Genomic DNA, 23,231 nt, shown 5'->3' on the forward strand with positions numbered 1-23,231 from the left:
CAAGAAAGGAAACTTATTTCGGGAAGCTTAAGTTTATATATCCTTACAGTTTTCAATTAAATGATAGGATCGTATCGGTAATTTGCATTCTTGGAATCGATAGATATCAAGATTTATAAGTGACAATTTTATCGACAAATCAAAATTTATAAAATGCATAACTAAGTTAAAAATGCATTAATTTCAATACAGAAAGCGCTCAAACGCTAGTTTTTATTAGTTTAACAAATCTGCATACTCAATTTAATATTTTTAGAAATTTCGATTTTTGTCGATTTTTGCAAATTTTAATGATGTAACCCCTTTACTTAAAAAAAAAAATTGGAAAATTCAGAACAAAATTTTTTTCGCCCAGATATATCTAGAAAGATTCCCCTGTTGATGTTGATCAAGAATATATATGATTTATAGGGTCGGAAATGACTCCTTCACTTAGTTTTAAGCTTCTGACTGAAGGTGCAATACCATTTTTTAATCGATATTAACAATATTTTTATATGAATATTTTTTGGACAATTCAAAATGTAAAAATCCCATAACTAAGCCAAAAATGCATTAATTTCAATTCGGAAATCATTTCTATGTTAGTTTTTAGCAGCTTTGTTAAGCTGCATACTCCATTTTTAATATGATTTTTTGACCGATTTTTGCAAATTTTTTTTATTTTAAAAATTGGAAATTTCTGAAAAAATTTTTTTTCGGCCGGATATAGCTAGAAAGATTCGCCTGTTGATGCTGATCAAGAATTTTATGGGGTCGGAAATGATTCCTTTACTTCGTTTTAAGCTTCTGACTTAAGGTGCAATACCATATTTTAATCGATATTAGCATTATTTTTATATGAATATTTTTTTGACAATTAAAAATGTAAAAATCCCATAACTAAGCCAAAAATGCATTAATTTCAATTCGGAAAGCATTTCTTTGTTAGTTTTTAGAAGGTCAACAAAGCTGCATACTCCATTTTTAATATGATTTTTTGACTGATTTTTCCAAATTTTAATGATGTAACCCCTTTCCTTTTTTTAAAAAAATTGGAAATTTCCGAAAAAATTTTTTTTCGGCCGGATATAGCTAGAAAGATTCGCCTGTTGATGCTGATCAAGAATATATATGATTTATGGGGTCGGAAATGATTCCTTCTGACTAACGTGAAAATCCCTTGAAAATTGTGTACAAATTTTAATAATTTCATTACAGCTTGCCTTATTTTCTCGCTGTGTATTTTCTGTCGAGGGCAACATCTTGCCACGTTTGCTGTCATTTTTAGGCGGGTTCGCCATGTCGTTTTGGCCACGTTTTGTCGCCCGGCCCACCACCACCCCCCAAGTCACCTCCCCATTAGCAGGAGCAGGAGCAGCACCAGCACCACCCTAATAAATCCTACCCCTCCTGGCAGCCACCCTAATTCTTTGTCTCTGTTGTGTCATTTCATGCGTTTGCCTTTGTTTTATTTATTTTAACTTTTGCGTCTCAGCCTCCCAGCCTCTTCTAGCTTCCCCTCTCTTTCGCTCATTATATTGCCATCTCTTCGTGAATTTGTTGGCGTCTTGCTCATTGTTGTTGTTTGTGTACTGGTTGTCATTACTATTACTTGCTGTTTGCCGTCGCTTCTTGTGGCCTTTTGACTTTTTAGTGCTTTGGCATTTGACTTTTTCTGCCGCCTTTCGCACCACTATCTTCCTCTATCTATCTCTCTCACTCTTTGTGTGTGTGTGAGGGTGCCTCTTCCCTCTCTTTCCTGCTCTTCCGCTTGGGGGGGGGGGTGAGGTTGAGGGCGTGGCAAATTGTTGTACATAGTTTGGTTCACAGCAGCGATAAAAACGAAAATAAAAGCCAAAGCGGAGAAGATAAAATTAAATAGTGACCAGGACACAACAACAAGGACTCAGTTCCTTGTGACGACCATGAAATACCGGGGAAAATTGCAAGGTTGCATTTTATTGCATACTTTCGAGAGGTATCTGAGAAATACTTTGAATATATATTAAAAAGGAAGCGAAGTGGAATATATCTCAAGTTAAGGGGACGAGTGCTTGGGTATTCTTTACTCTTAGCAACTTTAAGTATCCTTGTTTTTGTTAAAACCCTTTGGGAATCACAATGCCAAACAAAGAGTCAGTATTTTAGAGATAAGAAGACTCCGACTTGGACTTTTGCTAAACTCTGAATACTCTAACTATTCTTAAATATTCAGAAACTGCAACTAATTATATCATATATAAAGTATTTCCCATAAACCCTATATACCCCTTTCGTTAATGGGCAAGTGTAGCAGGTATTAAAATGGCTAAACTCTGTTGCTAGAACGATCGGGAAGGCAGGCGTGGTCCACGTACAAAAACTAATCGTTCAATTAAGTTGCCCGCGGGCGGCGGATGGGGCGTGGCACCTTCAACATGTCCGAAACAAGCAGCCAACGCAAAAAGTTAATGAAAAACCAAAAAAAACACAACAACAACAACAACAACAAAACAACTAACAACCAGCTTACAGGAAAGAAAAAAGAAGAGTTTTTGGGGGGCAGATTGTATTAGAAACATACGAAAAGGTAGCAAGTGCACAGAGACAAAAGGGGGATGGGTTTTAAACAATATTATACAATTAAAGAAATCTTTTAAAAATATATATAAATTTATAATAAATATAAATACCTTTTAATTGATTTATTTATGAAAATTTAAGTAAGTTAATTAACAAATTTAACCTGAAACTCTCTCTCTCTCTCTCTGTACCCAGTGTGTGTGTCCTCTCTTTCTCCATTTATTTATTTCCGTCTGCCTCCCGTTTTTCGCAATACATCTGCTGTGTAATGGGGCATAACGGGGGGAAGGGGAAAAGGAAATCGGGGGGAACAGAGGGGGCAGAGGAAAAGTGAAAAGCAAAGGAGTGACAAAGGGGTGACAAAAAGGGGGATGGATGCTTGGTGGCGAAAGGCCGTGAAGATGATGGCAGAAATGGCAGCTCAGGCTCTGCTCTTTAATTTCTTTTGAGCACAAAACAATTATCAATTAATGTACCGTTATGTGTGCGTGTGTGTGTGTGTATCTGTGTGTGTGTGTGTGTGTGTGCGTGCGTACGTGCCCTGTGTGTGTGAGAGTATATGTTTGTTTGGAAATGAAACTGTTCGAGCTTACATTGTCAAGCGCACAGGCGGCAGTCGCGTGAAAAAGGGGTAGCGAAGAACACAGGATTGTAGTTGTATCCTGCATCCGGTTACAGTCCCCAAAAAAATATATATATACAAATAAAAAATATAAACGAAACGAAAGAAACAAAAATTAAGTTTGTTTGCTTGCGCGAGCACTCCCGAGCTCCTCGGAATGTAAATATTTATTACAACGCAACGATATTGAGGGAAAAATGAAGGCAGGATAGCGCAAGGAACAAAAGGATATATGCATAAGGGATAGGAGCAAGCACTGACGTGACTTTGGTGCCTTCTCATCTTTTGTTTAAACAGTGGGGGATACGTATATGTATAAATTATAAATAGTACCCAAAATAATTGTTTGCCAATTTAATTGAAGAAAGCAAATGGCAAAAGGCTTTAATTTAATAAATTATCAAGACATTTTTGCTGAAATGCGAATTAAATTTAAGTTTAAATAAGCATGTAATTACTTTTAATAATAATTTGCTTTGTAGTTCTTTATGTTACAGTTTCTCTAATTTAATGTTTAATAAATGATCATATTTCTAGTTGAATATTTGTAAGCCCTATTTTATGGTCAGTTTTAAATAGCAGTCATTGGTACTGTCATTATCCCAATTAATGATTCTAAGCTACACAAATACATATTTAATTTACCTTTTCAGCAAAAGAAACTCATTGATTTTTCGACTAAAATCAGCAGTAATTCAGATCACAATATTTTTAGCTTTTAAAATAAACAAAAAACACTATAGTTAAGCCCCTCTTTTGGGATCCCCAGGAATTAAGTCATTAGGTTAGGTATTATGTTGGTTGGCCGCATTGCTCATACGCCATGTGAACCCAAAAGGAATATATACAAATATGTACATACGTATATCCCTAGATTGGTAAATGCAATTTGGTTCATTTCAATTTCATATGATTTTCAACCCGATATCATTTTGTTTTATTATCATCATCATCATCGGAATAATAATACAAAAAAAAAAAATGGAAAGGGGCTGTAACATATCGTTGCATGTCAGAGAGCATTTTATTGCATTTGATTTCATTTTCTACATGTGCATTATCCTGCTCACACACATATGCATATCCTTTGTCGCACACACACACACACACATGCGTTTCCATTTCATTTTCCAGTTGATGCTTTTTTTGGAGCAATGCATTTTATTTATATTTGCTTAATTTTACTCTATTTGCATTGTCTCTCTCTCTACTTTTTTGTTTTATGTAAATGATTCTGCAATTGTTTGCCGTTGTTTTTTGTGTGCTTTTCGTTTTTTTTTCGTGTGTAGTTGTGCGGCTGCATTTGTTGTTATTGTTATTACCATTGCAATTGCTGCTATTGTAATTGTTATTGTTGCCCGGCTTGATTTGGAATTCCCTTTGAAATTGCTATCCATATATGGAGGACTCTGTCTGACTGTCACAGGAATTGGGTTTTGCTCAGTCCCCGGGGATGTCCTGTAAATTTGCCAGGAAGTTTATGCATTTATGTCTATCCTTGGTGTCCAAGGAGTTTTTGCCTAAACAATAATTAATCAGAGTGGCAGCCAGAGGAAGCTTCAAGTTCACTTTGAAATTGATGCCCGGAAGTAGGCTTTAAATTATTGCAGGACCTCTTGAAATAAAGGCTCTTTATTGCATACTTTTGGGCCTTGTTTATTTTTAGGATTGCAAATTAGCAGGGATTTCTTTTAATTAAATGAAATTTATTGAATGTGAAGAGTAATTTTTGTTTCTTGTAGTCCTAACAAGATATCTTTAATATCTAATGCATTTTAGCAAGATAACTGATGTTTTTTATTAATATAAATTATCCTTTTTAATCTTGTAATGTTTAATTTGAAGACACTTGCAAAACACTTTCTAAAATTGTTTCTACAAAATTACGAGTTTCTGATGCTGTCCCATTAAATAGTGTGCTTCATTTTTGGGGCACTTCAATTAAAAACCATTTTTGTTAACTCGCACAAAATTTTTCCAACACGAAAATATACATTTAGACAGAACGCTTTCCCTGGTGGAAAGTCTGTCTGTGTGTGTGTGTGTGTGTGTGGGATAACCACATAAATAGTCGGAAAATCCATTATGTCTACACGCGCAATTATCTGCACTTTAAAATGTACAATTCTGCTCAAAAGCCAGAGAAAGGCTCGAATCGGCTCGAATGTGTAAACATAACAACTCCTAAGCGTTTTCCGGGCGGTCCTTTTGCCCGCATGAAAGGCCTGTCATTGCCAGAATGAGAGAGATAGTGCCATTGAGAAAGAGAAGGAGAGAGAGAGAGCATAGACACACACACACACCCAGAGGGGAGTTACTAAAAAGAGACTCCAAAAAGTAAAACTTTGGAAAATGTTAATTAAATTCCAACAACGAATCAAGTAATTTACAACGACCAAGTAGGAAAACCCCAAAAGCACCACCCAGCCACGCCCCCCTTCGAGGCACACACACACACATATACAGAAACACACCATTACACACACACATACACAGAGACAACCCAAAGGCCGTGACAGTAAAATACGGGAAATGCTTTAAGCTAACTGTATTTTCGTGTGCGGCTGATGCCCCTAATGCCTTCTGCGTTTTCCCCCTCCTCCCCCTCGGGTTTTCCCGCATTTCCCTCTCTCTATGATTCCCTTTCTTCCCCTCCCTCTTTCTCTCTCCCTCTCTCTGTGATGTTTTCCCGCCTAAGTCCACACCGGAAGCCACGGCACCCAGAAGGTATCCAAAGTATCCAAGTATCTTTTCCAAAAGCCAGCCGACAAAAATGAAAATGTAGAACAGTTTTCAGAGATATATATAAAAAAAGGATATATAAATCGTATAAGGAATGTATATATAGTCGTAAAAATAGTAATAAACGATAATAAAACAATGGCAGGAGGGTAAAAAAGTCAATGTGGAGTCTAGAATATAAGGAATATAAAATATCTAACATGTTTATGGTCCCTCTTATATTCCTATAAATCATTCTAAGGTTTAAAAAATATTAAAATCAAGAAAGGATTCTAACTTCGGGAAGCCCATATTTATTTACACTTGCAATTTGCAACTGAATAATAAGAACCAATCCGAAATCAATTATAAATAAGCTTAAAATATTGGAATTCTTTGAGTTGTCATTTTTCGATGCCCATTTTTTTCGACAAATCAAAATTTAAAAAACTCATAACTAATCCAAAAATGCATTAATTTCAATTCGGAAAGCAAGCTGCATACTCCATTTAAAATATGAATTTTTTGCCGATTTTTGCAAATTTTAATGATGTAACCCCTTTTCTTTTTTTTTACAAAAATTGGAAATTTCTGAAAAAAAAATTTTTCGGCCGGATATAGCTAGAAAGATTTGCCTGTTGATGCTGATCAAGAATATTATTTATTATTATTATTATTATTTATGGGGTCGGAAATGACTCCTTCACTTAGTTTTAAGCTTCTGACTGAAGGTGCAATACCATTTTTTAATCGATATTACCAATATTTCTATATGAATATTTTTTGGAAAATTCAAAATGTAAAAATCCCATAACTAAGCCAAAAATGCATTAATTTCAATTCGGAAAGCATTTCTTTGTTAGTTTTTATCAGGTTAATAAATCTGCACATTCAATTTGAAAAGTAAAAAAATTCAAAATTTTTGAAAATTTAAATTGAAATTAACCCCTTTCCTTTTCAAAAAAATTACAATTTTTGAAGACACATTTTTTTTTTGCCGCAGAAAGCTAGATTGACTTAGATTTTTGTGCTGATCAAGAATATATATGATTTATGGGGTCGGAAATGACTCCTTAGTGAGTTAAATGCTTCTGACTTCAATTAAAATATCCTGCAAGGGCATAAAAATAATACTAATTTTGGTAATAATAAATATTTTCCCTAAATTTAAAAAAAATATATTTTAAAACCGAAAAAGACACCTAAACTATTTGTCGCCTGCCCGCTGCGTGCCACAGTTTTGGTTCCTTTCTCTTGGCTACAGCTACATCTCCAGCTACTTCCCTATCCTTGGGCCATATCCTGTTGCCCCTGTCCCCTGCTCCGTGCCGCGTGTCCTGTGTGCCGTGTCCTCTTCCTTCACCAATTACATTTCGCTGGCTGCCGCACCCAAAACCCACAAACTCCATTGTTTGAACGTGCGAAATGAGTGCAAAAAGTCGCCCCAAGTTGTTGGCCAGGTTTTTGGCCGCCTTGCGCGCACTGCATCCAAGTTGAGCAGCTCCAGACAACCGCAGCCACATCCCCTCCCCTCCAGCCACGCCCACCCCAGCTTTGCGGTCCTATTCCTAATCCAAATCCCAATCCCATTCGCATTCCCATTCCCATTCCAGGAGCAGGAGCAGGAGCAGGAGAAGCATCCGCGGATGCTCCAGTTGGGCAAACTTCAAAAACAAAAACGATTCCCCGCCGGCGGCAGGATGGCAAGCTCCCGCTCCTGCTCCTGCTCCTCCTCCTAGTCGTAGTCCTCGTCTTGCCACACTTTGGGGCATCTCTGATTATTCTGATTATTCTTCTTTTTAGTTTTTAATTAAGAAACCAGAGTGGTATTTATATAGATGTAACTTTAACCATATTAAAACAGTTTAAATAATATTTAAAGCAATCAAAAGTCTAATCACATAATCACAAAGGGTATGTCCATCTTCGATTCTTGAACTTATTTTCCTGCTCCTTTGCCTGTCGCTAATGACGCAACTGTGCAGGGAAATGGGGAAAATTGAAAGCTAGGGGCCAAGGGGGCCAAGGGGGCCAGGGGGGGCTGGCTGGGACATTTGTTGACTAGCCCTGGAGGGAAAATGGAAAGAAAAAATTGCGCCCACGCTCGAGCCTGTCGAGAATCGCGCGAGTGTTTTGTCTGAATGCCTCGAGGGCCCGCGAATTGGGTGGATCCATGAGGAGGAGCAGGATATGGAGGAGGAGTAGGTGGCTTCCACAGGGTTCCACTGGGTTTTTTTTTCAAGGGGGTTTAAGGCGGTTTTTAGGGAGCTGTTCAGGGGTGTCCACGGGGTGGAGTAATTGCTGGTCTGCGGCCAGGATATGTCCGTCGCCTGTTTTTTTTCTTATTCCTTTTTATCTTGTTTTTTTTTTTCAAAAAGGCCCAAAAGTTAACAACACAATTTCGGCGCGGGAAATAAAAAACAAGTTAGTTAATCCCACAACGTGTTGAATTTAATCAGTGACCAATTTTTCACTTACCAAACGACCAACACCCACAGACAAAAAGGAGCAATTGAAAAGCCAACATTGTCGCTTACACAGTGACAAAAAATTATATAAAGTTATATTATAATTAATTAAATTGGAATGGAAGAAATGAATGGGAAGTAAAGACTCTAGGGATTAACTAAAAATTCAAATGCTTAAAGTTCTATCATCGAAAATAATTAAAATTAAAATGTGTCTATTATTATTTTAGACAAAGTTGGGAATTTGTATACCCTTAAAGGGTATTATAATTTTAGTTAGAAGCTTGTAACTCACGAAGGAGTCATTTCCGACCCTATAAATCATATATATTCTTGATCAGCTTGGAAAGCCAAATCGATCTAGACAAGTTCTGGAGAAAAAAAGTTTATCAATTTTTTCAAAATTTTATAAGGGGTTACATTGTTAAAATTTTCAAAAATCGACAAAAATCAAGATTTTTAAAAATACTAAGTTGAGTATGCAGATTTATTAACGTTCAAAAAACTAACAAGGAACTGCTTTCCGATTTGAAATTAATGCATTTTTAGCTTAGTTATGAGATTTTTAAACATCGATTTATCCTTTAAAAAATATATTAAATAAAAATATCAATTTCAAGAATCAAGCGGAAGGTTTTTTAAATTTAATCACTGAAGGACTCATTTCTGACCCTATGAATCATATATATTCTTAATCAGCATAAAAATCTGAGTCGATATAGCTAACTCCGCAAAAAAAAAAACAAAATTTTAAAAAATTTTCAAATTTTATAAAAAAAGGAAAGGGGTTACATCGTTAAAATTGTGCATTTTTTTACATTTTAAATTTAGTATGCAGATTTATTAACCCAATAAAAACTAATAAAGGAATGTTTTCTGAAATGAAATTAATGCATTTTAAGCTTAGTTATGAGATTTTTAAACTTTGATTTGTCTAAAAAATTGTCATATAAAAATATTGATAAAAATCAATTCAAAGAATGCAAATATTTGAAGCTTAATTATGATTGATTTGATGAAATGCAAACTGCAAGAAACCATAATCTTAGGTTTCCCAATGTTATTTTACTTTCTTTTCTTGTTATTGTATCCTCTCCTTCATTTCCTATCCTAATTACCTAGTTATTTGTGCTCAGTGTATGCCTGAAAATGTTCACTTTAGATGAAATGCCGTGGGTCATTGGGATGCTGCTGCAGCAGCTCCATTTTTGGTATTGTGTGGCAAATCCCCTCCCCCCGTGCACTCCCAATCAGCACTCCCCCCCAACTGGTGGTGCAACCACCCCCAAGGAGATTCCTGCTCCATGTGTCCTGTCCATTGGATGACTTGGAGTGGCGCCCGTCGCCCCAGTTAGTCGATTGCCGCTTCTGGCTGGGATTTGGCACAGCGCCCAGCTTTGTTGTCAATAATTGCATTGATGATGGTGATGACGGCGGCGACGACGTTGCCCAGAGGGGGCTGCCTCCAATTGGGGGGCGGGTAATCAGAGAGAGGGTATTAATTGGGCTTTAAGCAAAGCTTAATTGGTAATTGGCAGACGGCAGAAGCCAAGAGGTGGGGGCAAATGTGCAAAAAAAGGAAAATGCTGAAAAAGAATGAAAGGGTCAAGTGCCGGTGAAGTGAAGAAGGAAAATTGAAAATGCTGCAGAAAGCAGATGGGATTAGGTGTGACCTGACTTTAGATTTTCGTAAAAAAAATTGGGAAGAATTAAGGGAAATCCTAGGGAAAACTTTGACCAGGTTATATATGTAACTTGAGCCTTAATATTGAATTAAATCTATGTGATTTTAAGTTACTAATGCTACTAATTTCACATTGAAAACTCCAGCATCTAAAACTTAATTTTTAAACCTTTCTTTGTATTCCTTTTTCCCTATTTAGTCACTCTTATTTATCTTGCTTTTGTTAGTTAATTCCTTTTACTAACCCTGGGACTTAAGTCCGTGACACAAAATAAATGGTAGCAATTGAAAACTGAAACCTGCATTTTCCGCCATTTGATGGGTCCAATTTTCAACTGGCGGCCACAAAATTTGGTCATCAAATCAAAGTCACCTCCCTCGCTCTGCCCCCTTTTAGCCAGGTTCCAAAAACCAGGTAGTATAGACGTTCAGGCCGTGTTGTTAACGGTTTTACAATTTCGCTGATTGCCAATGGCCACAACGCGGAACGAACGACCCGGCTTAGTCTCTCTCTCTCTCTCTCTTTTGGCAGACACACACATGGAAGGGGGGGGGGGGGGGGGAATGTTTTCTGGGGGGGTGGTGTAGAAGGTCACGGGGGGGTTGGCTGCCCCCTGGGCTGGGCTTGGCTGGGGTGAAAAAATTAGTACAGTAATCCCCGCACTAAGACTGACAATTAGATAATGCGACTCGGGCTTAAGCGGCCGTGTAGTCTCCTGTTGCTTCTTGACAAAATGACGACATCAGAGATGTCAAGTTCTGTGTTCTGTCTCAATAAATTAGGTTTTTTACGGAGAAAAATATAATATAAATAATATAAAATATAAAGAATATATTATATATGTTATAAAACAAGAGAAAATATACATATTTTTCAAAGTTTAAGTAGCATCAATAATCTAAAAGATCATAGAAAATATTATCTTTAAGATGCTATAGTCTCTACAAAAATATAATCCTTTAAAGTGATCAAAATGCAATTTAAATAATCAAAAAACCATCCAAAATTAAGGTAAAAAAAACCCCAATATCCTTATAAATATTATCAGTTTTATCCTACCTTTTTTCCTCCTCAAAGTATATATTCTTTTGGCTTCCATCTAAGCTCTCATAGCTCGCAGCACTGGTTGGTAGTTTCACTCCTGTTGATGTTGCTTTTGGCTTAATGCGGTGTCGATGGCCCGCGGTGTCCTGCCACTCGCCAAAATCCCCGGCCCATGTCCTTCCTGCCCCGCGAGGTAGATCACATGGTGATTGCTGCTCTTCCACCATCGTTTATCGTCGCCGCCTAATGAGCCATGGAACTTAATAAGCAAACACTTGTAATTACTTCTGTCTGCGGGGCTAGGAGCAGGAGCAGGAGCAGGGACCAGGGACCAGGAGCAGGAGTCAGGAGCTGACTGGAGCTCTGTTGGCCATAAACTTGGGTTAGGTTAGGCTGAGGTAGAGGGTGAGAGGGTGAGAGGGGTTGGCCTTTTGCCCACACACAAGCACACGGCTGGAATCGGCCATAAAGCGCGCATAGTAAATTGAATTTTGTTGCCTTCTGCGGCGGCCAACGTCTCGCTCTCTTTCTGTCTCTTCCACATCCTCTTCATCATTCCCCATATCCAGCACTGAAAGAAAAACAATACATTAATGTTAGTAAATATAGTCAATAGTTATTAAATAATTTGTTTATAATATTAGCTAATTATTAAGAGGTTACTTTGGTTTTACAATTTGCAATAAATATTATATGGAAACAAGATAGGAAACTAACTGTGGGAAGCCTAAGTTTATATATCCTTGGAGTTTTAAATTAAATTGGAGGATCGAAAACGGAAAACAATCATGATCATGATTTTGATCAATATTTTGATATGCTAATTTCTTAGACAAATTAACTGGTAAAAAAGCTCATAACTCAGTCAAAAATTAAAATACCCTGGAAGGGTATAACAAAAGGATCATACTTTTCAGGGTTCCAACAACCCAACTAATTTCTGAATTATATTAAATATTATATTTTAAATGATGCATACATATAAGCCAATAGTTCAGAGCCAAACTATGCCTGTCTTTAAATATTTTAAATATATTAAAATAAAATATAATTAAATATTATACTTTTATACAAAATCGTAATGCAATGTTTACTCTTAAGTCCCCAATTTGTCTTCAGACAGAAAATGAAAAACCTACATTTTTATGCACCCATTTCTCTACGTGCCTGGCCATAGGTGTGAGTTGTAGTGTGTTTCTGTGTGTGTGGCAAGAACACGCTACGCACAGGAGCAACAGCTGCTTTACGACGGTCGCCTCGTTCCGCTCCACCTCACTCCGCCTCGCTCCGTTTTGGGTCCTTTTTAGGTGGCACTCTTCTTTTCAAGTTTATGTGAGGTTATGTCGAGTTTATGGCTGGTTTACCTTGAGAGCAGGCGGGGCCACACCAGCCTTAAGGGGCACGAAGGGAGTGAGATAGATAGAATGGCGGGTGTTAGGCATTCCCAGTTGATCAATTCGATTCCATTTTTAGGTACAGTCGGGCACCATTTTTCTTAGTCGCAGCAGAGGAGGGGAAGGACGAAAAGGGTTAACGAGGGGAGGAAGAGAGATCGTCGTAAAATGCATGATTTACCCCTGCCAGGATTTTTGTGAATACGAAATTCGTGTTCATAACGTTCACTCTTTCTGTGTGTGTGTTTGGGTTGTACAGGATATTTTTCAGCTTTAATTGCCAGGACTTGGAGTGCTGCTACTACTGCCTCAGCTTCAGTTTCCTTTTCGATTTTTGATTTTCACAGAAATACTCTCTCTCATTGGGGAAATTCCTCGAACACCGCTCATTACATTCCAGCTGCGGCCATTTCCCGATTGCCAATTGCCGCTGTCCTGGCGACAGCCTCCCTTCTGGATGGATGCAATTTGTTGCATACTTAATGGCTGCCATCTGTGTTCCCCTCGCCCACCATTTACTTTCTCGACTTTGCCTCTCTGTAACTCGACCAATCGAGGACATACGCTCGAAAAATTTCAATAACACCCGGACTGAACGGGACAGGTCGGGACAGGACTGGACAGGACCAAACCCGACCGGACGGGAACTGTCAACGGTTCGCCATTTAGCCAGAGTTTCCCATTTTTACCCCTGCCAGTGTCCTTTTTGTTTCGCCTCCGCATGGTTGTTATGACACCGGATGCGGGTCCACCTGTTGGTTATGCCACTGCCACAGTTTATTGTGTTATGGTAGGAGAAGAGTGCATACCCTTTAATGGTAATAAAACGGAACTAAGGAAACTAGGAATTTCAATATCCTTGACAGGGAAAATAATTCACAACTTTGTCAAAAATGCATTAATTTTCGATCGGAAACCGGTTTTGTGCTAGTTTTTTGAAGGTTAAAAAATCTGCATACTCAGTTAAATGTAAAAAAAATTAAACTTTTTTTTTTTGATTTTTGTAAATTTTAATGATGTGACCCCTATAAAATTTTCAAAATTTAAAAAAAAAATACATTTTTGCAAGACAAAGTTAAAACGATTCGCCTGTTGATGCTGATCAAGAATATATATGATTTATAGGGTCGGAAATGATTCCTTCACTTAGTTTTAAGCTTCTGACTAAAATTGTAAAACTCTGCAAAGGTATTACTATTAGTACATAGTAAAATTTGGGTCACTTTTGAAACAATCATAAGAATAAATAATTAATATTCGTTAACTATTTATAATTAAGTGAGGCAGTTAATACAAATTGCTTTATCACTTTAAATTCAAATTAAGTAATGAACTTCATGGCAATAAGGAATTGGAATTGGATAAATAATAAGTCCATAGCTAGAAAAACTAATTCTAAGCCTTAGAGGTGATCCCTACTATAACATAATATAATTGTCATCGTCAAGACTTACCCCAGTAAGTGGCAGATGGTGACTTTAATTAGGAATGGTCATCTGCTTCCTGTTTATCCATATCCATTCCATTGATTTGTTGACAAAATTTCGGTCCAAGTGCACTATCACTATCACTCCCACTATCACTGCAGATGTTATCACTAGTAAGGCCACGTACATACTGAGTCGGCGCGCCTTCAGCGCCCGTATTTATACTTTTCCAGCAAAGAGTAGATCAGAGAGTATAAGAGAGAGAGCGGGAGAGTAAAAGAGATGCCTCTAGAGTGAGGCAGAGGTAGGCAGTGTGAGGCAGAGAGAGACAGCGAGAGTAAGGGATCCCAGAGAGACAGAGAGCGGCATACATTTAACGATTGTTCCCATGGCAGCTACATATATGATATAGTCGACCGATTTTAATAAAACTAATACCGTAAACATAAATTAATAACAAATGGCTTCATCTTTAATTAAAATATGATGAAAATATGTTGAAAACTGGAAGTTATTGGTTGTTTTAAATAAATGTACCGATCGTTCCTATGGCAGCTATATGATATAGTTTTTCGATCCGGCTCGTTCCGATTTATAAAGTAGTAAGGGTTTATAGAAGTCCAATTGAACAGTTTTATTCATATAGTTTTAAAACTAAGAAATGAGTTTACGTTGAAATGGACAAACGGACTTGGCTTGATCGACTCGGCTGTTGTTGCTGATCAAGAATCTACATAATTTATAGGGTCGGAAATGCCTCCTTCACTGTATTACAAGCATCTGACTAAAATTAGAATACCTTGGAAGGGTATAAACATGTAAATTTTATTAAGGAACTTTATATATTAATTTTTTTTTATTATTTAAGAAATACTAGATAAAGTTATACATATAAATTGATTCTGGCAGTATCAAAATAAATATTATAAAAATATTTTTATATATTATATGTAGTGCCAAAGTCTTTTTAATTGGAGAACATCCCTTTTGGCGGGTTAGGGCATCAAAAATTGGCAAAAGGAATGCGCTTGGCCCCCCTTTTTTTTGTTGCCGCTGCACCGAATTATTGCCCTTTACAATTACAATTGTAATTGAGAATTGAGAATTTTACGGGGGGCGGGGATATATATTCAACATTGGTGCGTGGGCTATGGCCAGGACGAAAGGCGCAGAGCGGCGTCTTTTGTCTCCGGTTTCCTCCACAGCGAATGTGCATGAGGATGGGGATGAGGATGGGGATGAGGATGAGGATGGAGATGAGGATGAGGATTCGGACGAGGATACGGATACGGATGCGGGATACACGGACGTCTGTTTGGGCGAATTGTGAATGTGAATGTGAATGTGTCGCCAGCATCTGCCGCCTGTCGCCTTGTTATGGCGGACTACCCCCGATGACGTCCATATGTCGCCTGCCATTCGCTTCTGTTTTTGTGTGTATGTCCTTTCGGGCCCAAGTGCAACAAGGATTGGGTATTGCCAGGGAAATGGCAATCGTTGGAAGGCGCACTAGAGATGCAGGCTCCGAGATGGAGTTGGGAATGCATCGATGTCATCGCTGTCATCGCTGGCATCGTCGCTTTTGGGGCATTAACCGCGCTAACGATGCAACTGAGTGGCGCTTGGAGGGCCGTAATAAAGTCAGTTGACTTTATGGCCACATTTGATTGTCTTGGCCATTTTGCTGGCCAGGCGTTGCAGAGATTTTGCAGCAAAACATTGAAATGGATCGAAATGGATCCGAAAGGGTTATTTCTGCTGAATAAAACATGTGTCCCTGTATCCCTGTATCGTGAAATGAGCAAAAGCAATCAGTCTTAAAACCGGAAACTAAGTATCCGAAAGTTTTTGGGGTCATGACAAGCTTTTAACTTCAAAATTTCCTCTAAATTTGAAATCTATCCATTCATAGAAATCAGCTATGAGAGAACCTCTTAAAATGTACAGGTTTTTTGGCTTTGATGAATTGTTGTCTCATCAATTATGTTTAGGCAACTTTGCGGGAAAATCGCAACTGATGTCAATTAATAATAGATTTCTCGGTAAAATGACACATTTGATGGGTGTGCTCAGTAGGTAGACCTGTCTGTGTTTTGGCCAAATGAGGCACTTTTGGGGCCAAACACATAAAGGCTCTCTCCTGTTTCTAGTCTAAAAAGTTTTCGTTAAAGTCGTAAACGGAAAGCGTAAAAGCATGACGACGAGACGGGGACGATAGAAAAGCTTAAATAAAAATCCAAGTGGAATGCAAAACACAAGCAACAGAGTCACACACACGCACACTCTCCAACACTCGCAGGATAATAATCAGGAGCAGGCTTGTGTGTGTGCGTGTGCACATGTATTTCTGGCTCTGATTGTGGCTCCATCTCGGAGGCCTCGACTGCCATTTGCCATCTTCATTTCCATCATCATCTGCGCATCTCTCTCGCATCATAATCAACATGAAAATCAAATTTGAATTTATGAAGCACCCGGGGAGAGAAGCAGCGCCGGATGGCAGGATGGCAGGATAGCGCCCGGGATCAGGCGGATATAACCGAGGAGCAGAAGGAGAAGGAGAAGGAGATGGAGGAGGAGTAGTAGGTGTATATGGTATATGGGGCAGAGACTGTGCTTACATTTGCTCATTTTCATTTTTATACCCGACACTCGACATGTAATCAAGGGGTATGTACTATTTGCAGACAGTTAACTGTTGGGTATTATTTTATATAAATATTATATATTTTAAATTTAATTTGAGGATAAATTTCAACACTTAGAAAGCTTGCAAAAACTATTTGAATTAATGGAGTATAGTATTTTCTATATAACATTTGAAAATAAATTAAATATATATTCAAGTTAAGACATTTTACTATGGGGTTATGACACTGTCTTGAGGTTTTGATTATTTACTAATTAATTAGTCATTTTCTATTGAAAATATAAAATATTCAATGAGTTCAAGAGCTAAACCACTGAATAAAAAATGATAAAGTCTTGAAATATTACTACAAATTGAAAATGTATCTTAATTTAAAAACAAATCAACTATGACCTTCCTTTTTGTAGTAAAAAAAATGGTTTCTTGTATCATTCTGTTCAAAAAAACAGCAACAAAGTGGTGTCATAACATGATGGAATTTATAAAAATTAATTTCCTTTTACAGAGTATCTCTTGGGTTCATACTTTTCGTACTGCCTGTTTCTTTCATTCATTTTCCTTAATATTTTTTTGTTGCTGTTGTTGCTGCTGCCTCTGCTGTCTGTTGCTCTGTTACTCTTGTTATTTTTGTTGTTGTTGTTGTCGGGGCAATAAGCGGCAAAACATGCGTTGCATTCAAGCCACACCACATTGGGAGATGTTGAGGGGAGAGAGGATTGGGATTGGGATGTTGGGAAGGAGTATGTTGGCCACCCCATACGGTGGCCTTCGTCTGCCTCGCCTCATTTATTCATTTGCTGCAATTACATTCGTTTTCGCCGCCATTCGTATTCGCATCTGGCGCCCTTGTTGGTCCTGCGAGTAAGTGTGTATATGTATGTGTCTGTGTGCGTGGTGTATTGTTGTATTGTTGTTGTGTTGGTGTCGGTGTCATTTGCTGGTTAAATGAAATCATTTAGCATACTTTTCGGCGCCCCTGAAGAAGGATAACGCGTCAGCTGGTGAGAGTGAAGATAAAGCACTGATCGAACAGAAAAATTGGAAAAGCGAGCTCAATGGATGAGTAAGTAAATTAAAACAGATATTTAATCACTACGAAAAACGAAAAAGAAATGCAGGACGCAGATAAATGATGATTAAAATAAAGGAAACTCGAAAGGAATACAAAATGGTTAATGGGAAAATATATATTAATTTAGCCAAAAACTATTTGCAAATCGATTGCGAAAACAAAACCTACAAAGGTTTATATAAGCTGATTATGGGATTATTACACACAGAAACTATACCCCGAGGCAGAGTTTCTTTAAATAATCGATATATATTATGTACACATAGTTAAAAACCCATTCGATTGAAACAAATTAAGAAGTTTACAGAGAGAGCGGAAGAAAAGAAACCGATTTAAATCAATTAGCGAACAGCAGGCGGAGCCAAGAGAAATTCTATTAGACTTTGAGTCTAACCAGATTAGTTCCTCCCTTCAGTGACTTGGTAAGTGGCGAAATTTAATTCCATTTGTTGGAACTCCTCAATCGACCCAGTCTCCTCCTCCTCCTCTCTCAATTCTCAATTCTCTTCTCCCTCTTTTACTCCAACTCTCTGTTTCTTCCTCTGTGTTTCTCCCCCCTTTTCCGCTGACAAAAAGCTTAAATTGAAGTCGGATTTGGCTGGCTGTGTGCTCTTTGTGTGATTTCTAATCTCTTTGTCGCTTCGTTCGCTCACGTTAAGCAAACATTACGTATACGTATTGCGTATACGTAATATACCTTAACGTTTGATTGTTTGTCGGGGATCAGGACGTCTCTCTCTCCCCCTGTGTGTGTGTGTGTGTGTCCTGGGATAAGTATCCACTAAGCAGTTGGAATCTGTTGTTATGGCTAAAGCTGTAACCCACGACCCAGCTGCTGCTGCTGCTTCTGCTGCTGCTCCTGCTATTCAGCTTCATTTTAGCTCCTTTTTTTCTTATATTTTTCCTTCTTATTTTTATTTTCCCTTGCCCTGGCCTTAGTCCTGGTCTTCGTCCTGCTCCTGTTCCTGTGCTCATGTGCTAAACATTGTCAATGCCATTGTTCTTGCTCTTCCTTACCCTCGCTCTTATTGTTGGGGCAATCCTGTCTGGTTGCTGTTGACTTCGTTTGTTAAGTTTATCTCGCACTGCACTTGTCTTGTCCTTATCTTGGTTTTGCTTCCATTCTTCCCCTTGCGCGCCCTTCCTTGGCCACATCCTTTTGTCAGGACTTGAAGTTGCCGCTGCTACCGCTGCTCCTTTGCTGTCAGTTGTTGTTGCTGCTGCTCCTTGTGTTGTTTGGCCCTTTGTTATTATTTATTTGTGTGGCTAAGGGCCGAAGGGTTCACCCCACCCCTCCCATTTGGGGCTGAATCTCAAGGCCAACTCGCCCCCTGTCTTATTGGCTCGTAAATTTCCTCCTTTTTTTTATTATCAGTTTAAATTTAATTTATCATCGGTGGGAGTGAGGACAAGTGCAAATGAACACATCAAAATCAAAATGCCAAACTTTAACCAAAAAAAACCAAATGGGGGAGCAAGTGTATCAGTTCACAGAGAGAAAAATGTGGCAGTATGGCTTGATTAGTTGGTGAATTAAATAATACATTTTATATTCGAGTTTATTGTGTATCATCTAGATAACATCCTAATATAATATATAATATATTCACCTACGAACTAAGAATAGTATATTATTAATCCTTTTAAATTGTTATAGATTTCATTATTTAACTATTGATGATTTTTTTAGACTTTATATTTAATTTGTTGGTGATTTTACTGTTGAATTTGTTATAATTTTAAATTTTTGGTGAATTTCTAATTTTTATACCATTGCAGGGTATTATAATTTCAGTCAGAAGTTTGCAAAGAAGTGAATGAGGCACCTTCGACCATATAAAGTATATATATTCTTGATCAGAAAGTTACTATAATCAGAAATTAACTACGATATGTAAGTTACTATGATCAGTAAGTATCCATTAACATTGAGTATCAATGAAAATAAAGTATCTATGACTAGTAATTAACTGTGATCAGCTATTAACTATGATCAGGTAGTATCTTTTAACACTAAGTATCTATGACCAATAAGTAACTACAAACAGTAAGTATCTATAACCAGTAAGTATGTATGATCAGTTAGTAACTTTGTCGGCACTAATAAACAATGACTTGCACTCTTTGTAACACAACACATTTCTGAGACTTGGCCAGCGGAAGACACTTCGTTCCGGGGATGTTAGAACCAGTTGGGAATTATATCCACAGTGTGCGGGATTTGTTTTTGAAGCTATTTGAATGAAACTATGGAGTTATTCTTCGATATAATTTTACTAATATAGAAGTCGGAGCATGGCGAATCGGTGGACTATATATATATACATATATATCTGACATAGGAACAATCGGACGATTTATAGAACTATGATCTGGAATTAACTATGAGCAGTAAGTGTCTATGACCAGTATGTATCAACGAACATTAAGTAATTATGATCAGTAATTAAATTCAAAAGGGGTCTTCGAAATTCTATCTGCAAGGGTATATATACATCGGCGTGCCGAAGTTAGGTTTCTTTCTTGTTGTTTAATATTTTATTGGTATATATCTTGTTTAATTTTCTGTTGCAATTAATAGTGCAGTTTTTGATAAATTTATTATTGAATTATGTTTTGAAGATGTTGGTGAACCTTTTTGTAATTTATTGTATTTATTTTATTACCTAATTATGTTTACTTGGTGATGAAGTTTTCGGTGTATTTATTAGATTTATTTTATCACCTAATTAATTTTATAAGATGAATATTGTTTTTATTTAAAAAATGTATATTTAATTTCTAGAATATTTTTCCCAGTGCGTCTTTATGCCTTGTGTGTGTGTGTGATCTGCCATTTGTTTAGTTGTTGCTGTTTGCTGCTTTCTTGATGCGTAACTTTTGAACTCATTTTATTGTTAAGATTTCGTTTTGTGGCCTTCAATTTGAATTCCCTGCTGGACTTTTTTCACCCACAATCTGCCCCTTTTATGACCGCAATGTGCGAGTGTGCGTGTGTATTCGAGTGACCCTTTGGAGACCTATTAACAAAGGGCCCTCGGTCACGCCCCACGCATACTTATTAGACTGTAATCAGTTCGTGGCCACCAAATGGGCAACTGGTGGTCAGCGAGTCATCCGCTATCAACCCACATCCCCATTCCCAATCCCAATCCCAATCCCATTCCCATTGCCATCCCCTTGTTTCCGATTCGATTCTGATGTCGATTCCTATTCCGATTCCGATTCCGGCCACCACTGATTACGTGGGTGTTGGCAAATCGATTTCTTTATCTGCCCCTCGCTGGAAAGTGTTAATCAGATTGGTCAGAATGAGGAGTGGAAGAGTGAGAGGAACTAAAGGATAAAAGGATAGCAGGGGTATAGGGTGCTAGGATGGCCTCCTAGCAATTTCAACTATAATTTTCATCTAATTTGAATTGATTTCCTTTTTTTTTGGGACCCAAAACCTGATCGGATTCGTGAATGAGCTGTGAGGCCTCATAATCATATTCAGACTTCATTTTGATTGAACGAAAATTTGAAAATAAATGTTACGTCCTGTATACTCTAAAATAATAATGATAAGTTGTAATCCTTCTAAATTCAAATTATTTTGTGGGGGTTTCATTGCCTGCGGTTGCATCCTTTTTGGTATCCTTTGTCGCTGCTTCTGGTTTAACGCGTGTCCATCTTTTATTTTTTTGTTTTTTGGTCCAACTCCACCAATTCATTTATATCGATGCAAATTCTGCAGAGCCTGGCGCTCAATGGCAAAACAACCACGGCAAAAACCCGTTGAAACAATGGGAATCCTTTCCGGGAATAACTTTCAAACACTGAGCGAATCAAGAAATCGTAATCGAAAAAAGGAAATTAAATGGAAATTTAATCAAATTGAAGGTAATTGAAATTAATAGAGAAGGAGCTCTATAATAATGGGAAAATTGGGATACTTTAAATGTCTTGTCTTAGTTTTTTCTTCATCTTTGTTAAATAATTATGTAGAAATATATTTTTCTTATAGTTCCTTGATTAATTATATTGAAAATCAAGTTCAGTGTTTGCCTGCCTTTTTTTTGCCATCACTTTTGTCTCTGTCTCTGTGTCCAGGCCGCTCAACTGTACAACTGCAGCAGTTTCCGTACTTGAATTGATTTTGATGTCCCCGCCACAGGACCTGCTCTGACTGCACAGCCGCCCCCCCGCCTTGCCACCGTTGTGCCTTTTATTGTTGTCGGCGTTTGCTGCTGTTGTTTGTTGATTGCCAATGGTGGTGGTCCTGCTACTCCTGATCCTGAGCCTCCTGCTCCTCCTCCTCCTCCTCCTCCTACTACTCCTGCTCGTACTCCTGCTCCTGCTGTTATTGTTGTTGTCATTGTGCAATTGAAAGTCAAGCCATTATTTTTTGTTTCTGCATTTCTCTGTTTGAGTGTGTTGTATTTTTCGACTTTGCGAGAGAGAGAAAGATCCTTTTGTTGTTGTATTTTTTTTTTTTTGGGTAGTTTTTGGCATCGCCAGTCAAAGGCCACCATCACCATCACTACCACCATCGTCAGCTGTTTAACAAGCAGAATAATGCAGAAAATGTGAGACCGAACCAGCATGCATCCCATCCTCACCCATTTTCCTGGTATTGGCATCTACGCCGACACCAACGACACTTGCCTGTTCATTGTTGTTTATAAAATTGGCAAGGCATTTCAGCGATTTTCATTGTGAGAGACCGGAGAACACAAGGCAGCTAACAAAGTATAAGCAAAAAGGACTTGCCTAGCTGCAGCAGAAACGAAGGAATGACAGGGGCTGTGTGGGGGGGGGGGAGGACCTGCTTTTTGGGGGAGTCGAGGGGAAAACCCCAAGTAAGCCGCACTGAGCTGCTCTTGGCCAGGAACAAGCAGGAGGCCACGAAGGCAACTGGCTCGAGATTATTAGTTAAATGCGTTGCATAATAGCCCGCTGTGGCATGAGTTTCCCTCCGGTGGAAAAGGGAGTGGGAGTTGGAAGGGAGGGAAAGCATCATCACTATTGTTTGCTTAATACAGGAATCCAGTATATCAGACTAATTAACCAGGAACTAAGAACAGACTATAATCGATATTTACTGTTTAAATAATTATAAACCAAGGTATTAAATCGAACATAATCTTTAGGAAGGAATTTCATACTACAAGTCTCTAATTTATTGGGAACAAAGCATATAGTTTTAGTTACAAAACAATTAAATCATATTAAAAAGTTTGTTAACTGCAATTAAAGGCACTTAATTAGGGGAGGATTTGTGACGAAGTTTAGTGATTTTGGCCATTACCATATCCAATAAAAATCGATTGAATTAACAAGGGCAACAAGCTGCTTAATTAACGCTTTGGCTTTGTAAAACGGCCATAAATAGGACGAATCGAGGGGCCCACAGTGCGTATGCGTAATGCGATAAGTTCAAGGACTAAGAGAGAGAGAAAGAGAGAGTGAAAAGAGGTATATCCCTACCCTTTCTTTCTTTTTTTTTAAACCGCAAAAATGTAATCCCCTTTTGTAAGAGACAGAATGGTCAGCAGGGGTTACAGGTCACAGTTAAACAACAAAAGGACACTGCCACATTGATCGAACAAAAGTTGAGTTGAG

At 37.9% G+C, this 23,231-nt stretch overlaps 1 protein-coding gene across 2 annotated transcripts in view; it reads right to left on the reverse strand.

Annotated features, from left to right (window-relative positions):
• LOC110179583 (HEAT repeat-containing protein 6-like) overlaps positions 1 to 23,231 on the reverse strand; it is a 106,466-nt gene that overhangs the window by 4,783 nt on the left and 78,452 nt on the right. For both annotated transcript variants that reach the window (XM_086835583.1, XM_020947175.2), the window contains one exon: positions 11,100 to 11,655. The gene's annotated coding sequence lies outside the window, so the exon portion shown is untranslated. The remainder of the gene's footprint in view (positions 1 to 11,099; positions 11,656 to 23,231) is intronic.

The sequence above is a fragment of the Drosophila serrata genome, unplaced genomic scaffold (genome assembly GCF_035046125.1).
Source record: "Drosophila serrata isolate PLE 108 unplaced genomic scaffold, ASM3504612v1 contig_276, whole genome shotgun sequence".
In the NCBI taxonomy this organism is placed as follows: domain Eukaryota; kingdom Metazoa; phylum Arthropoda; class Insecta; order Diptera; family Drosophilidae; genus Drosophila; species Drosophila serrata.